Source organism: Salvelinus alpinus, chromosome 20 (genome assembly GCF_045679555.1).
Source record: "Salvelinus alpinus chromosome 20, SLU_Salpinus.1, whole genome shotgun sequence".
Classification (NCBI taxonomy): Eukaryota; Metazoa; Chordata; class Actinopteri; order Salmoniformes; family Salmonidae; genus Salvelinus; species Salvelinus alpinus.
The window spans coordinates 10,400,948-10,428,823 of record NC_092105.1 but is presented as its reverse complement, the minus strand read 5'-3'; the positions used below and the strand labels follow the sequence as shown (position 1 = coordinate 10,428,823).

The window sequence follows — 27,876 nt, the reverse complement described above, 5'->3', positions numbered from 1 at the left end:
TTAGATGTTCAGGAGTCTTATGGCTTGGGGGTAGAAGCTGTTAAGAAGCCTTTTGGACTTAGACTTGGTGCTCCGGTACCACTTCCCATGCGGTAGCAGAGAGAACAATCTATGACTAGGGTGGCTGGAGTCTTTGACAATTTTTAGGGCCTTCCTCTGACACCGCCTGGTATAGAGGTCCTAGATGGCAGGAAGCTTGGCATCAGTGATTTACTGTGCCGTACGCACTACCCTCTGTAGTGCCTAGCGGTCGGAGGCCGAGCAGTTGCCATACCTAGCAGTGATGCAACCAGTCAGGATGCTCTCGATGGTGCAGCTGTAGAACCATTTGAGGATTTGAGGACCCATGCCAAATCTTTTCAGTCTCCTGAGGGGGAATAGGTTTTGTCATGCCCTCTTCACGACTGTCTTGGTGTGCTTGGACCATGTTAGTTTATTGGTGATGTGGACACCAAGGAACTTGAAACTCTCAACCTGCTGCACTACAGCCCTGTCGTTGAGAATGGGGGGGTGCTTGGTCCTCCTTTTCATGTAGTCCTCAATCATCTCCTTGGTCATGTTGAGGGAGAGGTTGTTGTCTTAGCACCACACGGCCAGGTCTCTGACCTCCTCCCTATAGGCTGTCTCGTCGTGGTTGGTGATCAGGCCTACCACCGTTGTGTTGTCGGCAAACTTAATGATGGTGTTGGAGTTGTGCCTGGCCATGCAGTCATGAGTGAACAGGGAGTACAGGAGGGGACTGAGCACGCATCCCTGAGGGCCCCCTGTGTTGAGGATCAGTGTGGCGGATGTGCTGTTACCTACCCTTACCACCAGGGGGCGACCCATCAGGAAGTCCAGTATCCAGTTGCAGAGGGAAGTGTTTAGTCCCAGGGTCCTCAGCTTAGTGATGAGCTTTGAGGACACTATGGTGTTGAACATTGAGCTGTAGTCAATGAGTAGCATTCTCACATAGGTGTTCCTTTTGTCCAGGCATGAAAGGGCAGTGTGGAGTGCAATAGAGATTGCATCATCTGTGGATCTGTTGGGGCGCTATGCGAATTGGAGTGGGTCTAGAGTTTCTGGGATAATGGTGTTGTGAGCCATGACCTGCCTTTCAAAGCACTTCATGGCTACAGAAGTGAGTGCTACGGGTCGGTAGTCATTTAGGCAGGTTACCTTAGTGTTCTTGGGCACAGGTCCTATGGTGGTCTGCTTGAAACATGTTGGTAATACAAACTCAGACAGGGGGAGGTTGAAAATGTCAGTGAAGACACTTGCCAGTTGGTCAGTGCAAGCTTGGAGTACATGTCCTGGTAATCCATCTGGCCCAGCGGCCTTGTGAATGTTGACCTGTTTAAAGGTCTTACTCACATCTGCTACAGAGAGTGTGATCACACAATCGTCCCGGAACAGCTGGTGCTCTCATGCATGTTTCAGTGTTACTTGCCTCGAAGCAAGCATAGAAGTAATTTAGCTCATCTGGTAGGCTTGTCTCACTGGGCAGCTCGTGGCTGTTCTTCCCTTTGTAGTATGTAATAGTTTGCAAGCCCTGCCACATCCAGATTAGCCACTCATCGCCGGATCCTTACAAGGCACCCCGATCTCCTTCCGCACGGTTGGTTAAGAGCCAATAAAATGGCAGCCATCCCCTCCGGCGCCATTATTATTTACATTTATTTCCTACACATGTTCTGTCATCTATGTGTAATGCCTACCCGAGTTACATTTTTTACATTTTACATTTTTGTCATTTAGCAGACGCTCTTATCCAGAGCGACTTACAGTAGAGTGCATACATTTTTACATACTGAGACAAGGATATCCCTAACGGCCAAGAGCAGACGCTCTTATCCAGAGCGACTTACAGTAGAGTGCATACATTTTTTTATTTTACATACTGAGACAAGGATATCCCTACCGGCCAAACCCTCCCTACCGGCCAAACCCTCCCTAACCCGGACGACGCTATGCCAATTGTGCGTCGCCCCACGGATCTCCCGGTTGCGGCCGGCTGCGACAGAGCCTGGGCGCGAACCCAGCCCAGCCTGGGCGCGAACCCAGAGACTCTGGTGGCGCAGCTAGCACTGCGATGCAGTGCCCTAGACCACTGCGCCACCCGGGAGAGTTCTGTCATCTATGTGTAATGCCTACCCGTGTTCTGTCATCTATTTGTAATGCCTACCCGTGTTCTATCATCTATGTGTAATCCCTACCCGTGTGCTGTCATCTTTGTGTAACCCCTACCCGTGTGCTGTCATCTATGTGTAATGCCTACCCGTGTTCTATCATCTATGTGTAATGCCTACCCGTGTTCTGTCATCTATGTGTAAATCCTACCCGTGTTCTATCTTCTATGTGTAATGCCTACCCGTGTTCTGTCATCTATGTGTAATGCCGACCCGTGTGCTGTCATCTATGTGTAATGCCTACCCGTGTTCTGTCATCTATGTGTAATGCCGACCCGTGTTCTGTCATCTATGTGTAATGCCTACCCGTGTTCTATCATCTATGTGTAATGCCGACCCGTGTTCTATCATCTATGTGTAATGCCGACCAGTATTCTGTCATCCCCAGGTACCATCAGCTGTTGGAGGAGATGCACCAGTGCTACCTGGACCAGAGAGAGCAGCTCCTCAGCCCCAGCATCACAGCCACAACTGCAGACTTGACCAGCCAAAACAATAAAGACCACTGTGACCATTAGTAAGACCAGATGGCTGACGTTTTATGGGCTCCTAATCAATTGTGCTATTATTTAGTGTGTTTTTTTGCATTATTTGTAACGTATTTTGTACATATTATGACCGGAAAGAGCTTCTGGATATCAGAACAGCGATTACTCACCTTGAATTGGACAAAGATGTTTTTCTTTAACGAGTCGGACGCAAAGGATTTACTCCAGATACCCGACCAGGCCCAAATCTCAGATATTCGCGTGAAGAGAAGACACAGATACAGGGGACGCAGGTCAGGGTGCCTTGTGAGAATTTGTCTAAGAGTGGGTAACCCGCCTCTACCATCCATCCTATTGGCCAATGTGCAATCATTGGAGAATAAACTGGATGAACTCCTGTCAAGACTATCCTACCAACGGGACATTAAACTGTGATATCTTATGTTTCTCTGTGTCCTAGACTGAACAACGACATGGATAACAAGGGGTGGCGGTCTGTGTCTATTTGTTAATAACAGCTGGTGCGTGAAATCAAATATTAAGGAAGTATTGAGGTTTTGTTCGCCTGAGGTAGAGAATCTCATGATAAGCTGTAGACCACCCTATTTACCAAGAGAGTTTATCTATATTTTTCATAGCTGTCTATGTACCACCACAAACCGATGCTGGCACTAAGACCGTACTCAACGAGCTGTATAAAGCCATAAGCAAACAAGAAAATGCTCATTCATAGGTGACGCTCCTAGTGGCCGGGGACTTTAATGCAGGGAAATTTAAATCTGTTTTACCTCATTTCTACCAGCATGTTACATGTGCAACAAGAGGAGAAAAAAAACTCGAGACCACGTTTACTCCACACAGACGCTTACAAAGCTCGCCCTCCATTTGGCAAATCTGACCATAATGCTCTCCTCCAGCTTACAAGCAAAAACTAAAGCAGGAAGTACCAGTGACTCGCTCAATATGGAAGTGGTCAGATAACGCAGCTGCTAAGCTACAGGACTGTTCCGCTAGCACAGACTGGAATATGTTCTGGGACTCATCCAATGGCATTGAGGAGTATACCACATCAGTCACCGGCTTCATCAATAAGTGCATTGATGACGTTGTGGTAGGCCTGATCACAGACAACGATGAGACAGCCTATCGGGAGGAGTTCAGGAACCTGGAAGTGTGGTGCCAAGACAACAACTTCTCCCTCAATGTGATCAAGACAGAGGAAATGATTGTGGACTACAGGGAAAGGTGGGCAGAGTGCGACCCCATTCTCATCGACGGGGCTGTAGTGGAGCAAGTTGAGAGCTTCAAGTTCCTTGGTGTCCACATCACCAACAAACTAACATGGTCCAAGCACACCAAGACAGTCGTGAAGAGGTCACGACAACGCCTATTCCCCCTCAGTAGACTGAAAAGATGTGTCATGGGTCCTCACATCCTCAAGAAGTTCTACAGCTACACCATCGAGAGTATCCTGACTGGTTGCATCACCACCTGGGATGGCAACTGCTCAGCCTCCAACCGCAAGGCGCTACAAGCTTCCTGCCATCCAGGTCCTCTACCAGGCGGTGTCAGAGGAAGGCCCTAAAAATTGTCAAAGACTCCAGCCACCCTAGTCATAGAGTGTTCTCTCTGCTACCGCACGGCAAGCGGTACCAGAGCGTCAAGTCTAGGTCCAAAAGGCTTCTGAACAGCTAATTAAATGGCTATTTGCATTTATGCTGCTGCTTCTCAATGTCTGTCATCTATGCATAGTCACTTAACCCCTACCTACATGTACATATTACCTCAATTACCATGACTAACTTGTACCTCCGCACATTTACTCGGTACTGGTACTGTCATGTTTTGTCTTTGATCATGTCTTGTCCCTGTGCTTCCCTCTGCTGGTCTTATTAGGTTCTTTCTCTTTCTCTCTCTCTATCGTTCCGTTCATGCTCCCAGCTGTTTCTCATTCTCCCTACGACCTCATTTACTCTTTCACACCTGTCCCCTATTTTGCCCTCTGATTAGAGTCCCTATTTCTCCCTCTGTTTTCCGCTCCTGTCCTTGTCGGATTCTTGTTTGATGTTTGCAGTTCCTGTGTCTTGTTCCGCCCTGTCGTGTTCTTTTACCTTCTTCAGATGCTGCGTGTGAGCAGGTGTCTATGTCAGCTACGGCCTGTGCCTTCCTGAAGCGACCTGCAGTCTGTGGTCGCGTCTCCAGTCGTTCCTCTCTATTGACGAGAGGATTTCAGTTTCCTGTTTTGGATTTCCATTGATTTATATCCAGGAGTATCATTATTTGTTTTATACTGGAATAAAGACTCTGTTACTATTACGTCGCTTTTGGGTCCTCATTCATCTGCATAACAGAAGAATCCGACCAAGAATGGACCCAGCGACTACGGATTCTCTCAACACTGCCGTCGAGTTCCAGGGAGCTATGCTCGGCAGACACGAGCAGGAATTGTTTGCTGCTCGTCATGCCGTTGAGACCCTGGCCGCTCAGGTCTCCGATCTCTCTGGACAGTTTCAGAGTCTTCGTCTCGTGCCACCAGCTACTTCCTGGTCTTCCGAGTCTCCGGAACCTAGGGTTAATAACCCACCATGTTACTCTGGGCAGCCCACTGAGTGTCGCTCCTTTCTCACCCAGTGTGATATTGTGTTCTCTCTCCAGCCCAACACGTACTCAAGAGAGAGAGCTCGGATCGCTTACGTCATATCACTCCTTACTGGTCGGGCTCGGGAGTGGGGCACAGCTATCTGGGAGGCAAGGGCTGAGTGTTCTAACGATTATCAGAACTTTAAAGAGGAGATGATACGGGTTTTTGATCGTTCAGTTTTTGGGAAGGAGGCTTCCAGGGCCCTGGCTTCCCTATGTCAAGGTGATCGATCCATAACGGATTACTCTATAGAGTTTCGCACTCTTGCTGCCTCCAGTGACTGGAACGAGCCGGCGTTGCTCGCTCGTTTTCTGGAGGGACTTCACGCTGAGGTTAAGGATGAGATTCTCTCCCGGGAGGTTCCTTCCAGCGTGGACTCTTTGATTGCACTCGCCATCCGCATAGAACGACGGATAGATCTTCGTCATCGAGCTCGTGGAAGAGAGCTCGCGTTAACGGTGCTTCCCCTCTCCGCATCTCAACCATCTCCTCCCACCGGCTCAGAGACTGAGCCCATGCAGCTGGGAGGTATTCGCATCTCGACTAAGGAGAGGGAACGGAGAATCACCAACCGCCTTTGCCTCTATTGCGGTTCTGCTGGACATTTTGTCATGTCATGTCCAGTAAAAGCCAGAGCTCATCAGTAAGCGGAGGGCTACTGGTGAGCGCTACTACTCAGGTCTCTCCATCAAGATCCTGTACTACCTTGTCGGTCCATCTACGCTGGACCGGTTCGGCTGCTTCCTGCAGTGCCTTGATAGACTCAGGGGCTGAGGGTTGTTTTATGGACGAAGCATGGGCTCGGAAACATGACATTCCTCTCAGACAGTTAGGGAAGCCCACGCCCATGTTCGCCTTAGATGGTAGTCCTCTCCACAGTATCAGATGTGAGACACTACCTTTAACCCTCACAGTATCTGGTAACCACAGTGAGACCATTTCCTTTTTGATTTTTCGTTCACCTTTTACACCTGTTGTTTTGGGTCATCCCTGGCTAGTATGTCATAATCCTTCTATTAATTGGTCTAGTAATTCTATTCTATCCTGGAACGTTTCTTGTCATGTGAAGTGTTTAATGTCTGCTATCCCTCCTGTGTCTTCTGTCCCCTCTACTCAGGAGGAACCTGGTGATTTGACAGGAGTGCCGGAGGAATATCATGATCTGCGCACGGTCTTCAGTCGGTCCAGAGCCAGCTCCCTTCCTCCTCACCGGTCGTATGATTGTTGTATTGATCTCCTTCCGGGGACCACTCCCCCTCGGGGTAGACTATACTCTCTGTCGGCTCCCGAACGTAAGGCTCTCGAGGATTATCTGTCTGTTTCTCTCGACGCCGGTACCGTGGTGCCTTCTTCCTCTCCCGCCGGAGCGGGATTTTTCTTTGTTAAGAAGAAGGACGGTACTCTGCGCCCCTGCGTGGATTATCGAGGGCTGAATGACATAACGGTTAAGAATCGTTATCCGCTTCCCCTTATGTCGTCAGCCTTCGAGATTTTGCAGGGAGCCAGGTGCTTTACTAAGTTGGACCTTCGTAACGCTTACCATCTCGTACGCATCAGAGAGGGGGACGAGTGGAAAACGGCGTTTAACACTCCGTTAGGGCATTTTGAATACCGGGTTCTGCCGTTCGGTCTCGCTAATGCTCCAGCTGTCTTTCAGGCATTAGTTAATGATGTACTGAGAGACATGCTGAACATTTTTGTTTTCATTTACCTTGACGATATCCTGATTTTTTCACCGTCACTCGAGATTCATGTTCAGCACGTTCGACGTGTACTCCAGCGCCTTTTAGAGAATTGTCTCTACGTGAAGGCTGAGAAGTGCGCCTTTCATGTCTCCTCTGTCACATTTCTCGGTTCTGTTATTTCCGCTGAAGGCATTCAGATGGATCCCGCTAAGGTCCAGGCTGTCAGCGATTGGCCCGTCCCTAAGTCACGTGTCGAGTTGCAGCGTTTTCTCGGTTTCGCTAATTTCTATCGGCGTTTCATTCGTAATTTCGGTCAAGTGGCTGCCCCTCTTACCGCTCTGACTTCTGTCAAGACTTGCTTTAAGTGGTCCGGTTCCGCCCAGGGAGCTTTTGATCTCCTCAAGAAGCGTTTTACATCCGCTCCTATCCTTGTTACTCCTGACGTCACTAAACAATTCATTGTCGAGGTTGACGCTTCAGAGGTGGGCGTGGGAGCCATTCTGTCTCAGCGCTTCCAGTCTGACGATAAGGTCCATCCTTGCGCTTACTTTTCTCATCGCCTGTCGCCATCGGAACGCAACTATGATGTGGGTAACCGCGAACTGCTCGCCATCCGCTTAGCCATAGGCGAATGGCGACAGTGGTTGGAGGGGGCGACCGTCCCTTTTGTCGTTTGGACTGACCATAAGAACCTTGAGTACATCCGTTCGGCCAAACGACTTAATGCACGTCAAGCTCGTTGGGCGTTGTTTTTCGCTCGTTTCGAGTTCGTGATTTCCTATCGTCCGGGAAATAAGAACACCAAGCCTGATGCCTTATCCCGTCTCTTTAGTTCTTCTGTGGCTTCTACCGACCCCGAGGGGATTCTCCCTGAAGGGCGTGTTGTCGGGTTGACTGTCTGGGGAATTGAGAGACAGGTAAAGCAAGCACTCACTCACACTGCGTCGCCGCGCGCTTGTCCTAGTAACCTTCTGTTCGTTCCTGTCTCTACTCGTCTGGCTGTTCTTCAGTGGGCTCACTCTGCCAAGTTAGCTGGCCACCCCGGCGTTCGGGGTACGCTTGCTTCTATTCGCCAGCGGTTTTGGTGGCCTACTCAGGAGCGGGACACGCGTCGTTTCGTGGCTGCTTGTTCGGACTGCGCGCAGACTAAGTCAGGTAACTCTCCTCCTGCCGGTCGTCTCAGACCGCTTCCCATTCCTTCTCGACCATGGTCTCACATCGCCTTAGACTTTATTACCGGTCTGCCTTCGTCTGCGGGGAAGACTGTGATTCTTACGGTTATCGATAGGTTCTCTAAGGCGGCACATTTCATTCCCCTCGCTAAGCTTCCTTCCGCTAAGGAGACGGCACAAATCATCATTGAGAATGTGTTCAGAATTCATGGCCTCCCGTTAGACGCCGTTTCAGACAGAGGTCCGCAATTCACGTCACAGTTTTGGAGGGAGTTCTGTCGTTTGATTGGTGCTTCCGTCAGTCTCTCTTCCGGGTTTCATCCCCAGTCTAACGGTCAAGCAGAAAGGGCCAATCAGTCGATTGGTCGCATTTTACGCAGCCTTTCGTTTCGAAACCCTGCGTCTTGGGCAGAACAGCTCCCCTGGGCTGAGTACGCTCACAACTCGCTTCCTTCGTCTGCTACCGGGCTGTCCCCGTTTCAGAGTAGTCTTGGCTACCAGCCTCCTCTGTTTTCGTCCCAGCTCGCCGAGTCCAGCGTTCCCTCCGCTCAGGCTTTTGTCCAACGTTGTGAGCGCACCTGGAGGAGGGTCAGGTCTGCACTTTGCCGTTACAGGGCGCAGACTGTGAGAGCCGCCAATAAGCGTAGGATTAAGAGTCCTAGGTATTGTCGCGGTCAGAGAGTGTGGCTTTCCACTCGTAACCTTCCCCTTACGACAGCTTCTCGCAAGTTGACTCCGCGGTTCATTGGTCCGTTCCGTGTCTCTCAGGTCGTCAATCCTGTCGCTGTGCGACTGCTTCTTCCGCAACATCTTCGTCGCGTCCACCCTGTCTTCCATGTCTCCTGTGTCAAGCCTTTTCTTCGCGCCCCCGTTCGTCTTCCCTCCCCCCCCCCCGTCCTTGTCGAGGGCGCTCCTATTTACAAGGTACGGAAGATCATGGACATGCGTTCTCGGGGACGTGGTCACCAGTACTTAGTGGATTGGGAGGGTTACGGTCCTGAGGAGAGGAGTTGGGTTCCATCTCGGGACGTGCTGGACCGTTCGTTGATCGATGATTTCCTTCGTTGCCGCCAGGGTTCCTCCTCGAGTGCGCCAGGAGGCGCTCGGTGAGTGGGGGGGTACTGTCATGTTTTGTCTTTGATCATGTCTTGTCCCTGTGCTTCCCTCTGCTGGTCTTATTAGGTTCTTTCTCTTTCTCTCTCTCTATCGTTCCGTTCATGCTCCCAGCTGTTTCTCATTCTCCCTACGACCTCATTTACTCTTTCACACCTGTCCCCTATTTTGCCCTCTGATTAGAGTCCCTATTTCTCCCTCTGTTTTCCGCTCCTGTCCTTGTCGGATTCTTGTTTGATGTTTGCAGTTCCTGTGTCTTGTTCCGCCCTGTCGTGTTCTTTTACCTTCTTCAGATGCTGCGTGTGAGCAGGTGTCTATGTCAGCTACGGCCTGTGCCTTCCTGAAGCGACCTGCAGTCTGTGGTCGCGTCTCCAGTCGTTCCTCTCTATTGACGAGAGGATTTCAGTTTCCTGTTTTGGATTTCCATTGATTTATATCCAGGAGTATCATTATTTGTTTTATACTGGAATAAAGACTCTGTTACTATTACGTCGCTTTTGGGTCCTCATTCATCTGCATAACAGGTACCCCCTGTATATAGTCTTGTTGTTATTTTATTGTTGCTCTTATTTTTTTATTGTAGTCTTATTTATTTTTATTTATTTTATTTTTTCTTAACTGCATTGTTGGTTAAGGGCTTATAAGTAATCATTACACTGTAAGGTCTACACCGTTTTAAACAACAAGGACCGCTGTGCATTAGTAAGCTCACAGTATTTTACTGAGATCTATTCACTTGTGGTTGGTTTTATTTTATTTGTCAGATACAATTGCATAGATACTGTACAAACACATTACTGAAATGATATTATCTGAGAAGCCTTCAACATGTTTTGCCAGCGCTGTCTTTTTGTCCTGTGTTCTCTTCCCAGGTGCGTAGTGGCTTTGCCTTCATGTTTCACGTCTGTCAGGATGAGCACCAGCTCTACACTGACTTCTTTTCCAAACCCACACCTAGACTAGAGGAAGTACAGTACCCAAACCCACACCTAGACTAGAGGAAGTACAGTACCCAAACCCACACCTAGACTAGAGGAAGTACTGTCTCCAAACCCACACCTAGACTAGAGGAAGTACTGTCTCCAAACCCACACCTAGACTAGAGGAAGTACTGTCTACAAACCCACACCTAGACTAGAGGAAGTACTGTCTCCAAACCCACACCTAGACTAGAGGAAGTACTGTCTCCAAACCCACACCTAGACTAGAGGAAGTACGGTACCCAAACCCACACCTAGACTAGAGGAAGTACTGTCTCCAAACCCACACCTATACTAGAGGAAGTACTGTCTCCAAACCCACACATATACTAGAGGAAGTACTGTCTCCAAACCCACACATATACTAGAGGAAGTACTGTCTCCAAACCCACACATATACTAGAGGAAGTACTGTCTCCAAACCCACACCTAGACTAGAGGAAGTACTGTCTCCAAACCCACACCTAGACTAGAGGAAGTACTGTATCCAAACCCACACCTAGACTAGAGGAAGTACTGTCTCCAAACCCACACCTAGACTTAATTTTTTTTTTGTAGCACCATCCCTTAATCCTAATGCTCACTGAAGCTCAGAGCTCTGTACAGTATATGTTTGTCTTGACGTAAAGGCTCACATGAATGGATATTTCCTTGTTAGTATTCTCCTTTCTTTTTCTTTAATTTATTTTCTTTCTTTTCTGTCTGTCCTGTCTGTCTTATCTTTTTACACCTGATGGCTTTACTCTTGAATTAACAACTGGCAGCTGTAACATTCTACACAGTGAATGTTACACACAACATGTATCTAAACATTCCACACAAAACATGTATCTAAACTGATCAGATACTAGCTAGTGTTTCTCTAATGTAGAAGAAATGCATTTTCACCATACTGTCATTTCCCAGAGGACAACTCAAATGTGACCTTTTAAAATGCAGTGAGTGAACTCACTACAGAGCCTTTTGCTCACTGGTGGGAAAGTGAAGGAGTTTACCCCCCGCACCCCCCCTCCAGTGAACTGCTGGAGAAGCTGTGTCTGTCGCTGTATGACGTCCTGCGATCGCTCATCATCCACGGTATCCACCTGGAGACCCTGTCAGAACTCTGTGGCATCCTAAATAATAAGATGCTACAAGACCACGTCCACAAGAACCGTACTGTCACTCGCAAAACAAAGGACCTCCTCTGGTTACTCTTACCATCAAGCTAAAGTATGTTACATATTTACCATAACGTATTTTCAGAGAGCAGTGTAATTAGGCCTACACGTCAACAGATAAAACATGTCCTAGGACATGGTATTTCTTTCTAAAAGCGAGGGTGTGTAACCAGGCTGAGTAGAAGTGTATGACATCATGGTGTGTGTAGCTGGTCAGCTGGGGGTGTTTGAGGCGGTGGTGAAACATGCTGCAGGATGTCCAGGAGAGTCTGGTCTACAGGACACACATCTACATCCAGTCTGACGTCCCCGGGGACCTGACCTATCCTGAGAAACGAGATGATGGAGGTGGGTTTGACTGACTGCTGTCTTCAGTCAGTAGGAGGAAGTTGCCCCTATATACTAATCTACGGTCTGTTTCCCCTTGTAATGGGAATATTTAACATTTCAGTTTTTTTTTAACCTTAATTTAACTAGGCAAGTCAGTTAAGAACCAATTCTTATTTACAATGACGGCCCTCACTGGGCCAATTGTGCGCCGCCCTATGGGACTCCCAATCATGGCCGTTTGTGATACAGCCTGGAATCGAACCAGGGTGTCTGTAGTGACTCCTCAAGCCCTGAGATGCAGTGCCTTAGACCGCTGTGCCACTCGGGAGCCCAGTTAAGAGTGATTAACACAATGTTCCCTTTCTGTAATATTTCCAGTGTTCTGGTGGTAGTGATTGACACTGATTCATTATTGATTCTGTGAAACACTGATTCTGTAGCAGCTGACAGTCACTGCCCTTTGTTTTGACTTCTACAAGGTCTTGGCCTGGCGTTTTACAGTACAGATGTTGACAGTACACTTGGTGCTGTCTGAGTAGAATAGAAAGAGCCTGTCTCCAAGATGCCTGTTAGATGTGTTCTGTGCTGGAGGCGTCTCCCTGTTCAACTTGTAATAAACTACGGCCGGGCATGAGTAATCGAACAGATGTCAAAGCTCGATCTTTAACCAGAGATTTTTTTTTAAATGAATTGAATACAGTAAAACTATTTGGTGGCTCATTTGACCATGCTTGTCAATTATGAACATTTTGAACATCTTGGCATAGTTCTGTTATAATCTCCACCCGGCACAGCCAGAAGAGGACTGGCCACCCCTCATAGCCTGGTTCCTCTCTAGGTTTCTTCCTAGGTTTTGGCCTTTCTAGGGAGTTTTTCCTAGCCACCGTGCTTCTACGCCTGCATTGCTTGCTGTTTGGGGTTTTAGGCTGGGTTTTCTGTACAGCACTTCGAGATATTAGCTGATGTACGAAGGGCTATATAAAATAAACTTGATTTGATTTGATTTGATTTGGCTGCCCGAACGGGCAAGTGCCATTTTGTCTTAAAGACAATGTTAATTTGCTTTGACTCTAGTGTTCCATGTGTACATGTGCATTTGCAGGGCACAACAAAAAGGAAGCCAAGCCAAGCATCACGCCCTTCTCCCTAAATTCCCTTTCCCCTCCGTGTCTCATTCATTCAATTGTGTTTCGACCTCTCCATATACACACACAGACACACGTCCTGAGTGTGCACACTAACTCCTGTTAGGCCTACAGAAATAAATGCCTATAGAAACGTATCTAACCGATGGGATACACAAGCTGCAGTCCTTGCCAAGTGATCATAGTTTTTATCACAAATTTAAAAATCTGAAAATATTGTGTTGATGTTGTCCACCATGTTGTCCCTGTGTTGATGCTGTCCACCATGTTGTCCCTGTGTTGATGCTGTCTACCATGTTGTCCCTGTGTTGATGCTGTCCACCATGCTGTCCCTGTGTTGATGCTGTCCACCATGTTGTCCCTGTGTTGATGCTGTCCACCATGTTGTCCCTGTGTTGATGCTGTCCACCATGCTGTCCCTGTGTTGATGCTGTCCACCATGTTGTCCCTGTGTTGATGCTGTCCACCATGTTGATGCATGGGATTTGTTGGCCCTCCAGAGATCAGTCTTCCAGGGTTTATCTCAAGAGGCCTTATCTGCTTGCATCCAGTCCCTGCTCAAAGCCTCTGATGTCGTCCTCAAGAACAAGGTTGGTGCAGATTTATTTTAGGCACAAGGACAATGCGATGCACGTGATGAGTTACGTTATACATTCAGTGGCCAGTTTATTAGGTACACCAAAATGGTTCTCTCCGACAGACAGTGAGTCACGTGGCCATGGCTTGCTATGTAAAGCAGGCAGACGGGCATTCAGTTACTACTGTTCGATTGAACGTTTGAATGGGCAAAACGAGTGACCTAAGCGACTTTGAGCGTGGTATGATCGTCGGTGCCAGGCACGCCAGTTCCAGTAACTCAGAAATGGCCTCCTAGGGTTTACAGAGAACGGTGCGACAAACAACAAAACATGTGGTCAGTGGCAGTCCTGTGGGCAAAAACTGCTCGTTGATGAGAGAGATCGAAGGAGAATGGCAAGAATCGTGCAAGCTAACAGACGGGCCACAAACAGACAAATAACAGCGCAGTACAACAGTGGCGTGCAGAACGACATCTCAGCTAAAAACAAGAAGCACGAACACTGAACAATTGAGAAGTGGAAAAACATTGCCTGGTCCATCGAATACCGGTTCCTGCTGCGTCATGTTGATGGCAGAGTCAGGATTTGGTGTAAGCAGTATGAGTCCATGGCCCCATTCGGCCTGGTGTCAACAGTACAGGCTGGTGGCGGTGGTGTGATGGTGTGGGGAGTGTTTTCCTGGCACATGTTAGGTCCCTTGATGCCAATTGAGCAATGTTTCCATACCCCAAATAATTCAGACTGTTCTGGAGGCAAAGGGCGGTCTGACCCGGTACTAGATAGTTATACCTAATAAACTGGCCACTGAGTGTACATTTCTGATTGTAAAGGGTGTCATTCGAAAACAAGCCCTTCACCTGTTCACCTTTTTTATTCTGTAAAAATGGGTCAATACTGGTTTTCTTTTTGGGGAAAAGGTTAACATTTTAAATATTCTGATGTTAAAGTTACTGGTGTGGTTTCATCTTGTACGGACACAAGTAGACGGTCAGCTGTTTCTGATCAAACACCTGTTCATCATGAGGGAACAGATGGTCCCATCCCACACAGACCTTGCCATCAAGGAGATCTCTCTGGACCTGAAGAGAACCAGAGGTGAGATGGTGAGGAAGGGAGAGAAGAGGTTCCTTAAAACCTGTCATCACATTAGCATAATCAGTCGTGGATGACTGTTGTGTCCAAAATGCACATATGACTATTATAACTTGAGTTACTGTATAGCCTTCTGTATCTGTCGGTAGAATTGCTCCTGTTCTGGTACTTCCAAGGGCGGATTTAATTTGTAACACTAGAGAGCACTCTAAGCCTTCTTCAGCAAGATCCATCTGTTCTTTTCCCTTTTTTAAAATCAGATGCTGCCTTCAAAATGAACCCCAAATCTGTACCTAGTTTCTTCAGACTGAACAGCCACAATGCCATCCTATAAGTTATTTTAGATGTAAAGCTTTAGATTTAGTTTAAATACATCATACACATATAGGACCAGGGGTTTCTATGTCAGGAAAACATCATGGCCCTATATGTTATCTGAGAGGTCCCTCATCTACAATACCAGTTACTAGTAACTAATTTAACCTCTCTCTGGACCTAATCTACAGTACTATGTACTACTAACTAACTAATCTCTCTCTGGACCTAATCTACAGTACTATGTACTACTAACTAACTAACCTCTCTCTGGACCTCCTCTATAGTAGTAGTAACTAACTAACCTCTCTCTGGACCTAATCTACAGTACTATGAACTAGTAACTAACTAATCTCTCTCTGGACCTAATCTACAGTACTATGTACTACTAACTAACTAACCTCTCTCTGGACCTAATCTACAGTACTATGTACTAGTAACTAACTAATCTCTCTCAGGACCTGATCTACAGTACTATGAACTAGTAACTAACTAACCTCTCTCTGGACCTAATCTACAGTACTATGTACTAGTAACTAACCTCTCTCTGGACCTAATCTACAGTACTATGTACTAGTAACTAACTAACCTCTCTCTGGACCTAATCTACAGTACTATGTACTACTAACTAACTAACCTCTCTCTGGACCTCCTCTATAGTAGTAGTAACTAACTAACCTCTCTCTGGACCTAATCTACAGTACTATGAACTAGTAACTAACTAATCTCTCTCTGGACCTAATCTACAGTACTATGTACTACTAACTAACTAACATCTCTCTGGACCTAATCTACAGTACTATGTACTAGTAACTAACTAATCTCTCTCAGGACCTGATCTACAGTACTATGAACTAGTAACTAACTAACCTCTCTCTGGACCTAATCTACAGTACTATGTACTAGTAACTAACCTCTCTCTGGACCTAATCTACAGTACTATGTACTAGTAACTAACTAACCTCTCTCTGGACCTAATCTACAGTACTATGAACTAGTAACTAACGAACCTCTCTCTGGACCTAATCTACAGTACTATGTACTAGTAACTAACTAACCTCTCTCTGGACCTAATCTACAGTACTATGAACTAGTAACTAACTAACCTCTCTCTGGACCTAATCTACAGTACTATGTACTAGTAACTAACTAACCTCTCTCTGGACCTAATCTACAGTACTATGTACTAGTAACTAACTAACCTCTCTCTGGACCTAATCTACAGTACTATGTACTACTAACTAACTAATCTCTCTCTGGACCTAATCTACAGTACTGTGTACTAGTAACTAACTAACCTCTCTCTGGACCTAATCTACAGTACTATGAACTAGTAACTAACTAACCTCTCTCTGGACCTAATCTACAGTATTATGCACTAGTAACTAACCTCTCTCTGGACCTAATCTACAGTACTATGTACTACTAACTAACTAACCTCTCTCTGGACCTAATCTACAGTACTATGTACTAGTAACTAACTAACCTCTCTCTGGACCTAATCTACAGTACTAGGAACTAGTAACTAACTAACCTCTCTCTGGACCTAATCTACAGTACTATGTACTACTAACTAACTAACATCTCTCTGGACCTAATCTACAGTACTATGTACTAGTAACTAACTAATCTCTCTCAGGACCTGATCTACAGTACTATGAACTAGTAACTAACTAACCTCTCTCTGGACCTAATCTACAGTACTATGTACTAGTAACTAACCTCTCTCTGGACCTAATCTACAGTACTATGTACTAGTAACTAACTAACCTCTCTCTGGACCTAATCTACAGTACTATGAACTAGTAACTAACTAACCTCTCTCTGGACCTAATCTACAGTACTATGTACTAGTAACTAACTAACCTCTCTCTGGACCTAATCTACAGTACTATGAACTAGTAACTAACTAACCTCTCTCTGGACCTAATCTACAGTACTATGTACTAGTAACTAACTAACCTCTCTCTGGACCTAATCTACAGTACTATGTACTAGTAACTAACTAACCTCTCTCTGGACCTAATCTACAGTACTATGTACTACTAACTAACTAATCTCTCTCTGGACCTAATCTACAGTACTGTGTACTAGTAACTAACTAACCTCTCTCTGGACCTAATCTACAGTACTATGAACTAGTAACTAACTAACCTCTCTCTGGACCTAATCTACAGTATTATGCACTAGTAACTAACCTCTCTCTGGACCTAATCTACAGTACTATGTACTACTAACTAACTAACCTCTCTCTGGACCTAATCTACAGTACTATGTACTAGTAACTAACTAACCTCTCTCTGGACCTAATCTACAGTACTATGAACTAGTAACTAACTAATCTCTCTCTGGACCTAATCTACAGTACTATGTAGTAGTAACTAACTAACCTCTCTCTGGACCTAATCTACAGTACTATGAACTAGTAACTAACCTCTCTCTGGACCTAATCTACAGTACTATGTACTAGTAACTAACTAACCTCTCTCTGGACCTAATCTACAGTACTATGAACTAGTAACTAACCTCTCTCTGGACCTAATCTACAGTACTATGTACTAGTAACTAACTAACCTCTCTCTGGACCTAATCTACAGTACTATGAACTAGTAACTAACCTCTCTCTGGACCTAATCTACAGTACTATGTACTAGTAACTAACTAACCTCTCTCTGGACCTATTCTACAGTACTATGAACTAGTAACTAACCTCTCTCTGGACCTAATCTACAGTACTATGTACTAGTAACTAACTAACCTCTCTCTGGACCTAATCTACAGTACTATGAACTAGTAACTAACCTCTCTCTGGACCTAATCTACAGTACTATGAACTAGTAACTAACTAACCTCTCTCTGGACCTCATCTACAGTACTATGTACTAGTAACTAACTAACCTCTCTCTGGACCTAATCTACAGTACTATGTACTAGTAACTAACTAACCTCGCTCTGGACCTCATCTACAGTACTATGTACTAGTAACTAACTAACCTCTCTCTGGACCTAATCTACAGTACTATGTACTAGTAACTAACTAACCTCTCTCTGGGCCTCCTCTATAGTAGTAGTAACTAACTAACCTCTCTCTGGACCTAATCTACAGTACTATGAACTAGTAACTAACTAACCTCTCTCTGGACCTAATCTACAGTACTATGTACTAGTAACTAACTCATCTCCCTCTGGACCTAATCTACAGTACTATGTACTAGTAACTAACTAACCTCTCTCTGGACCTAATCTACAGTACTATGTACTAGTAACTAATCTCTCTCTGGACCTAATCTACAGTACTATGTACTAGTAACTAACTAACCTCTCTCTGGACCTAATCTACAGTACTATGTACTAGTAACTAACTAACCTCTCTCTGGACCTAATCTACAGTACTATGAACTAGTAACTAACTAACCTCTCTCTGGACCTCATCTACAGTACTATGTACTAGTAACTAACCTCTCTCTGGACCTAATCTACAGTAATATGTACTAGTAACTAACTAACCTCTCTCTGGACCTCATCTACAGTACTATGTACTAGTAACTAACCTCTCTCTGGACCTAATCTACAGTACTATGTACTAGTAACTAACCTCTCTCTGGACCTAATCTACAGTCCTATGAACTAGTAACTAACCTCTCTCTGGACCTAATCTACAGTATTATGCACTAGTAACTAACCTCTCTCTGGACCTCATCTACAGTACTATGTACTACTAACTAACTAACCTCTCTCTGGACCTAATCTACAGTACTATGAACTAGTAACTAACTAACCTCTCTCTGGACCTAATCTACAGTACTATGAACTAGTAACTAACTAACCTCTCTCTGGACCTAATCTACAGTATTATGTACTAGTAACTAACTAACCTCTCTCTGGACCTAATCTACAGTACTATGAACTAGTAACTAACTAACCTCTCGCTGGACCTAATCTACAGTATTATGTACTAGTAACTAACTAACATCTCTCTGGACCTAATCTACAGTACTATGTACTAGTAACTAACTAACCTCTCTCTGGACCTCATCTACAGTACTATGTACTAGTAACTAACTAACCTCTCTCTGGACCTAATCTACAGTACTATGTACTAGTAACTAACTAACCTCTCTCTGGACCTAATCTACAGTACTATGAACTAGTAACTAACTAATCTCTCTCTGGACCTAATCTACAGTACTATGTACTACTAACTAACTAACATCTCTCTGGACCTAATCTACAGTACTATGTACTAGTAACTAACTAATCTCTCTCAGGACCTGATCTACAGTACTATGAACTAGTAACTAACTAACCTCTCTCTGGACCTAATCTACAGTACTATGTACTAGTAACTAACCTCTCTCTGGACCTAATCTACAGTACTATGTACTAGTAACTAACTAACCTCTCTCTGGACCTAATCTACAGTACTATGAACTAGTAACTAACTAACCTCTCTCTGGACCTAATCTACAGTACTATGTACTAGTAACTAACTAACCTCTCTCTGGACCTAATCTACAGTACTATGAACTAGTAACTAACTAACCTCTCTCTGGACCTAATCTACAGTACTATGTACTAGTAACTAACTAACCTCTCTCTGGACCTAATCTACAGTACTATGTACTAGTAACTAACTAACCTCTCTCTGGACCTAATCTACAGTACTATGTACTACTAACTAACTAATCTCTCTCTGGACCTAATCTACAGTACTGTGTACTAGTAACTAACTAACCTCTCTCTGGACCTAATCTACAGTACTATGAACTAGTAACTAACTAACCTCTCTCTGGACCTAATCTACAGTATTATGCACTAGTAACTAACCTCTCTCTCTGGACCTAATCTACAGTACTATGTACTACTAACTAACTAACCTCTCTCTGGACCTAATCTACAGTACTATGAACTAGTAACTAACTAATCTCTCTCTGGACCTAATCTACAGTACTATGTAGTAGTAACTAACTAACCTCTCTCTGGACCTAATCTACAGTACTATGAACTAGTAACTAACCTCTCTCTGGACCTAATCTACAGTACTATGTACTAGTAACTAACTAACCTCTCTCTGGACCTAATCTACAGTACTATGAACTAGTAACTAACCTCTCTCTGGACCTAATCTACAGTACTATGTACTAGTAACTAACTAACCTCTCTCTGGACCTAATCTACAGTACTATGAACTAGTAACTAACCTCTCTCTGGACCTAATCTACAGTACTATGTACTAGTAACTAACTAACCTCTCTCTGGACCTAATCTACAGTACTATGAACTAGTAACTAACCTCTCTCTGGACCTAATCTACAGTACTATGTACTAGTAACTAACTAACCTCTCTCTGGACCTAATCTACAGTACTATGAACTAGTAACTAACCTCTCTCTGGACCTAATCTACAGTACTATGAACTAGTAACTAACTAACCTCTCTCTGGACCTCATCTACAGTATTATGTACTAGTAACTAACTAACCTCTCTCTGGACCTAATCTACAGTACTATGTACTAGTAACTAACTAACCTCGCTCTGGACCTCATCTACAGTACTATGTACTAGTAACTAACTAACCTCTCTCTGGACCTAATCTACAGTACTATGTACTAGTAACTAACTAACCTCTCTCTGGGCCTCCTCTATAGTAGTAGTAACTAACTAACCTCTCTCTGGACCTAATCTACAGTACTATGAACTAGTAACTAACTAACCTCTCTCTGGACCTAATCTACAGTACTATGTACTAGTAACTAACTCATCTCCCTCTGGACCTAATCTACAGTACTATGTACTAGTAACTAACTAACCTCTCTCTGGACCTAATCTACAGTACTATGTACTAGTAACTAATCTCTCTCTGGACCTAATCTACAGTACTATGTACTAGTAACTAACTAACCTCTCTCTGGACCTAATCTACAGTACTATGAACTAGTAACTAACTAACCTCTCTCTGGACCTCATCTACAGTACTATGTACTAGTAACTAACCTCTCTCTGGACCTAATCTACAGTACTATGTACTAGTAACTAACTAACCTCTCTCTGGACCTCATCTACAGTACTATGTACTAGTAACTAACCTCTCTCTGGACCTAATCTACAGTACTATGTACTAGTAACTAACTAATCTCTCTCTGGACCTAATCTACAGTACTATGAACTAGTAACTAACTAACCTCTCTCTGGACCTAATCTACAGTACTATGTACTAGTAACTAACTAACCTCTCTCTGGACCTAATCTACAGTACTATGTACTAGTAACTAACCTCTCTCTGGACCTAATCTACAGTACTATGTACTAGTAACTAACTAACCTCTCTCTGGACCTAATCTACAGTACTATGTACTAGTAACTAACTAACCTCTCTCTGGACCTAATCTACAGTACTATGTACTAGTAACTAACTAACCTCTCTCTGGACCTAATCTACAGTACTATGAACTAGTAACTAACTAAACTCTCTCTGGACCTAATCTACAGTACTATGTACTAGTAACTAACTAACCTCTCTCTGGACCTAATCTACAGTACTATGTACTAGTAACTAATCTCTCTCTGGACCTAATCTACAGTACTATGTACTAGTAACTAACTAACCTCTCTCTGGACCTAATCTACAGTACTATGTACTAGTAACTAACCTCTCTCTGGACCTAATCTACAGTACTATGTACTAGTAACTAACTAACCTCTCTCTGGACCTAATCTACAGTACTATGTACTAGTAACTAGAGGTCGACCGATTATGATTTTTCAACGCCGATACCGATTATTGGAGGGCCAAAAAAAGCTGATACCGATTATTCGGCCGAGTTTTCTATATATATATTTGTAATAATGACAATTACAACAACACTGAATTAACACTTTTATTTTAACTTAATACATAAATAAAAATCAATTTAGTCTCAAATAAATAATGAAACATGTTCAATTTGGTTTAAATAATGTAAAAACACAGTGTTGGAGAACAAAGTAAAAGTGCAATATGTGCCATGTAAAAAAGCTAACGTTTAAGTTCCTTGCTCAGAACATGAGAGCATTTGAAAGCTGGTGGTTCCTTTTAACATGCGTCTTCAATAATCCCAGTTGTAGTTATTATAGGAATAATAGGACTATTTCTCTCTATACCATTTATATTTCATATACCTTTGACTATGGGATGTTCTTATAGGCACTATAGTATTGCCAGCCTAATCTCGGGAGTTGATAGGCTTGAGGTCATAAACAGCGCTGTGCTTCAAGCATTGCTAAGATCTGCTGGCAAACGCAGGAAAGTGCTGTTTGAATGAATGCTTACGAGCCTGCTGGTGCCTACCACCGCTCAGTCAGACTGCTCTATCAAATATCAAATCATAGACTTAATTATAATATAATAACACACAGAAATACAAGCCTTAGGTCATTAGTATGGTCAAATCCGGAAACTATCATTTTGAAAACAAAACGTTTATTCTTTCAGTGAAATACGGAACCGTTCCGTATTTTATCGAGCAGGTGGCATCCATAAGTCTAAATATTGCTGTTACATTGCACAACCTTCAATGTTATGTCATAATTATGTAAAATTCTGGCAAATTAAGTACGGTCTTTGTTAGGAAGAAATGGTCTTTACACAGTTTGCAACAAGCCAGGCGGCCCAAACTGCTGCATATACCCTGACTCTGCTTGCACAGAACGCAAGAGAAGTGACACAATTTCTCTATTGCCTGCTAACATGAATTTCTTTTAACTAAATATGCAGCTTTAAAAAATATACTTCTGTATTGATTTTAAGAAAGGCATTGATGTTTATGGTTAGGTACATTGGTGTAACGACAGTGCTTTCTTTGCGAATGCGCTTTTATTAAATCATCACCCGTTTGGCGAAGTAGGCTGTGATTCGATGATAAATTAACAGGCACCACAGTGATTATTTCCAACGCAGGACAAGCTAGTTAAACTAGTAATATCATCAGCCATGTGTAGTTTGATTGTTTTTTATGAGATAAGTTTAATGCTAGCTAGCACCTTATCTTGGCTCCTTGCTGCACTCGAGTAACAGGTGGTCAGCCTGTCACGCAGTCTCCTCGTGGAGTGCAATGTAATCGGCCATGATCGGCGGCCAAAAATGCAGATTACCGATTATGAAAACTTGACATCGGCCCCAATTAATCGGCCATGCCGATTTAATCGATCGCCCTCTACTAGTAACTAACCTCTCTCTCTGTCGCTCTGTCTCTGTTGGACCTTAGGGATCAGCTGAGATAAAAGAACACTACATCGACTGGAAGAAGGACGCCACCTGAAGTTCAGCTGTGAGCAGTTCATCCAGCAACGGACTCACCTCTCTGTGGGGAATCGGGAGGAGTTCCTCACCAAGGTAACGTGTAAGTCGGACCGAGGAGAGGACAGGCAGACGTAGCCTGGGGCTCTGACTGCACAACATGATGCTTCCACCCCTGTGATTCACGGTTGGGATGGTGTTATTCGGCTTGCAGGCCTCCCCCTTTTTCCTCCAAACATAACGATGGTCATTATGGCCAAACAGTTCTATTTTTGTTTCATCAGACCAGAGGACATTTCTCCATAAAGTACAATCTTTGTCCCCATGTGCAGTTGCAAACCGTAGTCTGGCTTTTTATGGCAGTTTTGGAGCAGTGGCATCTTCTTTGCTGAGCGGCCTTTCAGGTAATGTCGACATAGGACTCGTTTTACTGTGGATATAAATACTTGTGTACCTGTTTCCTCCAGCATCTTCACAAGGTCCTTTGCTGTTGTTCTGGGATTGATTTGCACTTTTCGCACCAAAGTACGTTCATCTCTAGGAGACAGAGGGCGTCTCCTTCCAGAGCGGTATGAAGGCTGCGTGGTTCCATGATGTTTATACTTGCGTACTATTGTTTGTACAGATGAATGTGGTACCTTCAGGCGTTGAACCAGACTTGTGGAGGTCTACGCATTTTTTTCCCTGGGGTCTTGGCTGATTTCTTTTGATTTTCCCATGATGTCAAGCAAAGAGCACTGAGCTTGAAGGTAGGCCTTGAAATACATCCACAGGTACACCTCCAATTGACTCAAATGATGTCAGTTAGCATATCAGAAGCTTCTAAAGCCATGACAACATTTTCTGGAATTTTCCAAGCTGTTTAAAGGCACAGTCAACTTAGTGTATGTAAACTTCTGACCCACTAGAATTGTGATACAGTGAATTATAAGTTAAATAATCTGTCTGTTGTTGGAAAAATGACTTGTGTTATGCACAAAGTAGATGTCCTAACCGACTTGCCAAAACTATAGTTTGTTAACAAGAAATGTGTGGAGTGGTTGAAAACGAGTTTTAATGACTCCAACCTAAGTGTATGTAAACTTCTGACCTCAACTGTGTGTGTATATATCTCTCTAGTCCAGGGGAGGGTTATGTAACTGATGATTTCTATAATTGTCATTGTTTTAGAATGTGTTGCTTATTAGGCTATACACTGACTATACCAAACATTAGGAACACCTTCCTGATATTTAGTTGCACTCCCTTTTGCCCTCAGAACAGCCTCAATTCATCAGGACATGGACTCTCCAAGGTGTCGAAAGCGTTCCACAGGGATGCTGGCCCATATTGATTCCAATGCTTCCCACAGTTGTGTCAAGTTGGCTGGATGGTGGTGGACCATTCTTGATACACACAGGAAACTGTTAAGCTTGAAACCCAGCAGTGTTGCAGTTTTCGACACAGTGTACCTGGCACCTACCATACCCTGTTCAAAGGCACTTCAATATCTAGTTTTGCCCATTCACCCTCTGAATGGCACACATACAATACATGTCTTAATTGTCTCGAGGCTTAAAAATCCTTATTTTAACCTGTCTCCTCCCCTTCATCTACACTGATTTGAAGTGGATTTAACAAGTGACATCAATAAGGGATCATAGCTTTCACCTGGATTCACCTGGTCAGTCTATGTCATGGAAAGTGCAGTTGTGCTCCCGAGTGGCGCAGCGGTCTAAGGCAGTGCAACTCAGTGCAAGAGGCGTCTCCCTGGTTCGAATCCAGGCTGTATCACATCCGGCCATGATTGGGAGTCCCATAGGGTGGCGCACAATTGGCCCAGCGTCGTCCGGGGTAGGCCGTCATTGTAAATATGAATTTGTTGTTAACTGACCTGCCTAGTTAAGTAAAGGTTACATTTTTAAAAATCTATAATAATAATTGTACACTCAGTGTATATCGAATCATCTCTGATTCTCCGCTGGGCAAGAAATATGAAGTGCGTCTTTTGGCTATTTAGTGTGGTCTCAATCAAATGATTTATAGGCTATAGGCTACGAAGCGCGTGATTGGAGAAGCATAGAGCAAAGTTATATTTCTAAGATGGATGGTGTAAATTAAACTAGTCTGCATTACACACTGCAATGGATATTCCACCCTGAGCGCCGGCCTGCTCTGCTCTTGCTGATCAAACACGTTGTGTGCTGCCTAACCAATGGCTGTGCTGTGTAGGGCTACTGTACGTTGGCAGTTCAGGAGTCAAAGAAAACATGTATTAGGTCTATTCCCCCAAATTCTATGTCTTCTGCGCAGACTAGCCTATAGCCTATGTTCTGTCCAGTTTGAGAAAGGAGGGGCGCAAAGATGAGAAGGAGGACTGGAGGTCAACTTTGATAGCTTGCTATGATTTGATTTTAATACAAACAATATGTTTCTTTCCCATGATGTATTTATCAGAGTTATTGACCTCACAATAAGCCAGAGTCTAGTAATTTACTTGAAGCAGCAGCCGGGGCACAATCAATCAGAAATGGACAGTACATGGTGCTGAAAGTTGGCAAATTCGAGTAGACCGTCTTCATTTTAATTACACTTTACTAACAACAAAAGGGGCTTTGTGTTGGAGCCTATTTCTGTTTGTCTGATGAAATTAAGCTATAGACTGCTTTATCCATAGATTTGTCGGTCAATTCCGCCTCCCACCATGCACTCTTTAAATAGCCTCCCTCCTTGTCAGTGAGGGGCTGTTATGTTAAAACCAAGACTCGAATTGAGGGAGTGTGAGAGAGTATGCCTTAGGCCTTCATTTTATTAAAGAAAATGTCAAAAATCGCAGGTCTACCCTTTTGTTAGCGTAAGATTCTGAAGAAAATAAAACCGATTTGAATGATATCAAGTAATTTATAACAGCATTTTGATCGGTGATGCTTTATGCTACAAACCAGCTATATCCACTGTGATTTATTATTTCACACAGTTGGTCATCTATGAACGTTTGAACATCTTGAAGAACTATCTGGCCTTAATGGCCAAGTACTCTTATAATCTCCACCAGGCACAGCCAGAAGAGGACTGGCCACCCCTCATAGCCTGGTTCCTCTCTAGGTTTCTTCCTAGGTTCTGGGCTTTTTAGGGAGTTTTTCCTAGCCACCGTGCTTCTACACCTGCATTGCTTGCTGTTTGGGGTTTAAGGCTGGGTTTCTGTACAGCACTTTGTGACATCAGCTGATGTAAGAAGGGCTTTATAAATACATTTGATTTGTTAGCTTACGGATCCGATTATATAAAGTGATTTACAGTGGGGAGAACAAGTATTTGATACACTGCCGATTTTGCAGATTTTCCTACTTACAAAGCATGTAGAGGTCTGTCATTTTTATCATAGGTACACTTCAACTGTGAGAGACGGAATCTAAAACAAAAATCAAGAAAATCACATTGTATGATTTTTAAGTAATTAATTTGCATTTTATTGCATGACATAAGTATTTGATCACCTACCAACCAGTAAGAATTCCGGCTCTCACAGACCTGTTAGTTTTTCTTTAAGAAGTCCTCCTGTTCTCCACTCATTACCTGTATTAACTGCACCTGTTTGAACTCGTTACCTGTATAAAAGACACCTGTCCACACACTCAATCAAACAGACTCCAACCTCTCCACAATGGCCAAGACCAGAGAGCTGTGTAAGGACATCAGGGATAAATTGTAGACCTGTACAAGGCTGGGATGGGCTACAGGACAATAGGCAAGCAGCTTGGTGAGAAGGCAACAACTGTTGGCACAATTATTAGAAAATGGAAGAAGTTCAAGATGACGGTCAATCACCCTCGGTCTGGGGCTCCATGCAAGATCTCACCTCGTGGGGCATCAATGATCATGAGGAATGTGAGGGATCAGCCCAGAACTACACGGCAGGACCTGGTCAATGACCTGAAGAGAGCTGGGACCACAGTCTCAAAGAAAACCATTAGTAACACACTACGCCGTCATGAATTAAAATCCTGCAGCGCACGCAAGGTCCCCCTGCTCAAGCCAGCGCATGTCCAGGCCCGTCTGAAGTTTGCCAATGACCATCTGGATGATCCAGAGGAGGAATGGGAGAAGGTCATGTGGTCTGATGAGACAAAAATAGAGCTTTTTGCTCTAAACTCCACTCGCCGTGTTTGGAGGAATAGAAGGATGAGTACAACCCCAAGAACACCATCCCAACCGTGAAGCATGGAGGTGGAAACATCATTCTTTGGGGATGCTTTTCTCCAAAGGGGACAGGACGACTGCACCGTATTGAGGGGAGGATGGATGGGGCCATGTATCGCGAGATCTTGACCAACAACCTCCTTCCCTCAGTAAGAGCATTGAAGATGGGTCGTGGCTGGGTCTTCCAGCATGACAACGACCCGAAACACACAGCCAGGGCAACTAAGGAGTGGCTCCGTAAGAAGCATCTCAAGGTCCTGGAGTGGCCTAGCCAGTCTCCAGACCTGAACCCAATAGAAAATCTTTGGAGGGAGCCGAAAGTCCGTATTGCCCAGCGACAGCCCCGAAACCTGAAGGATCTGGAGAAGGTCTGTATGGAGGAGTGGGCCAAAATCCCTGCTGCAGTGTGTGCAAACCTGGTCAAGAACTACAGGAAACGTATGATCTCTGTAATTGCAAACTAAGGTTTCTGTACCAAATATTAAGTTCTGCTTTGCTGATGTATCAAATACTTATGTCATGCAATAAAATGCAAATTAATTACTTAAAAATCAT

The 27,876-nt window shown here is 44.3% G+C and overlaps 1 pseudogene; it reads left to right on the top strand.

Moving 5' to 3' along the window:
- Nucleotides 1–27,876, top strand: part of LOC139547285 (conserved oligomeric Golgi complex subunit 3-like) — a 44,166-nt pseudogene that overhangs the window by 7,142 nt on the left and 9,148 nt on the right.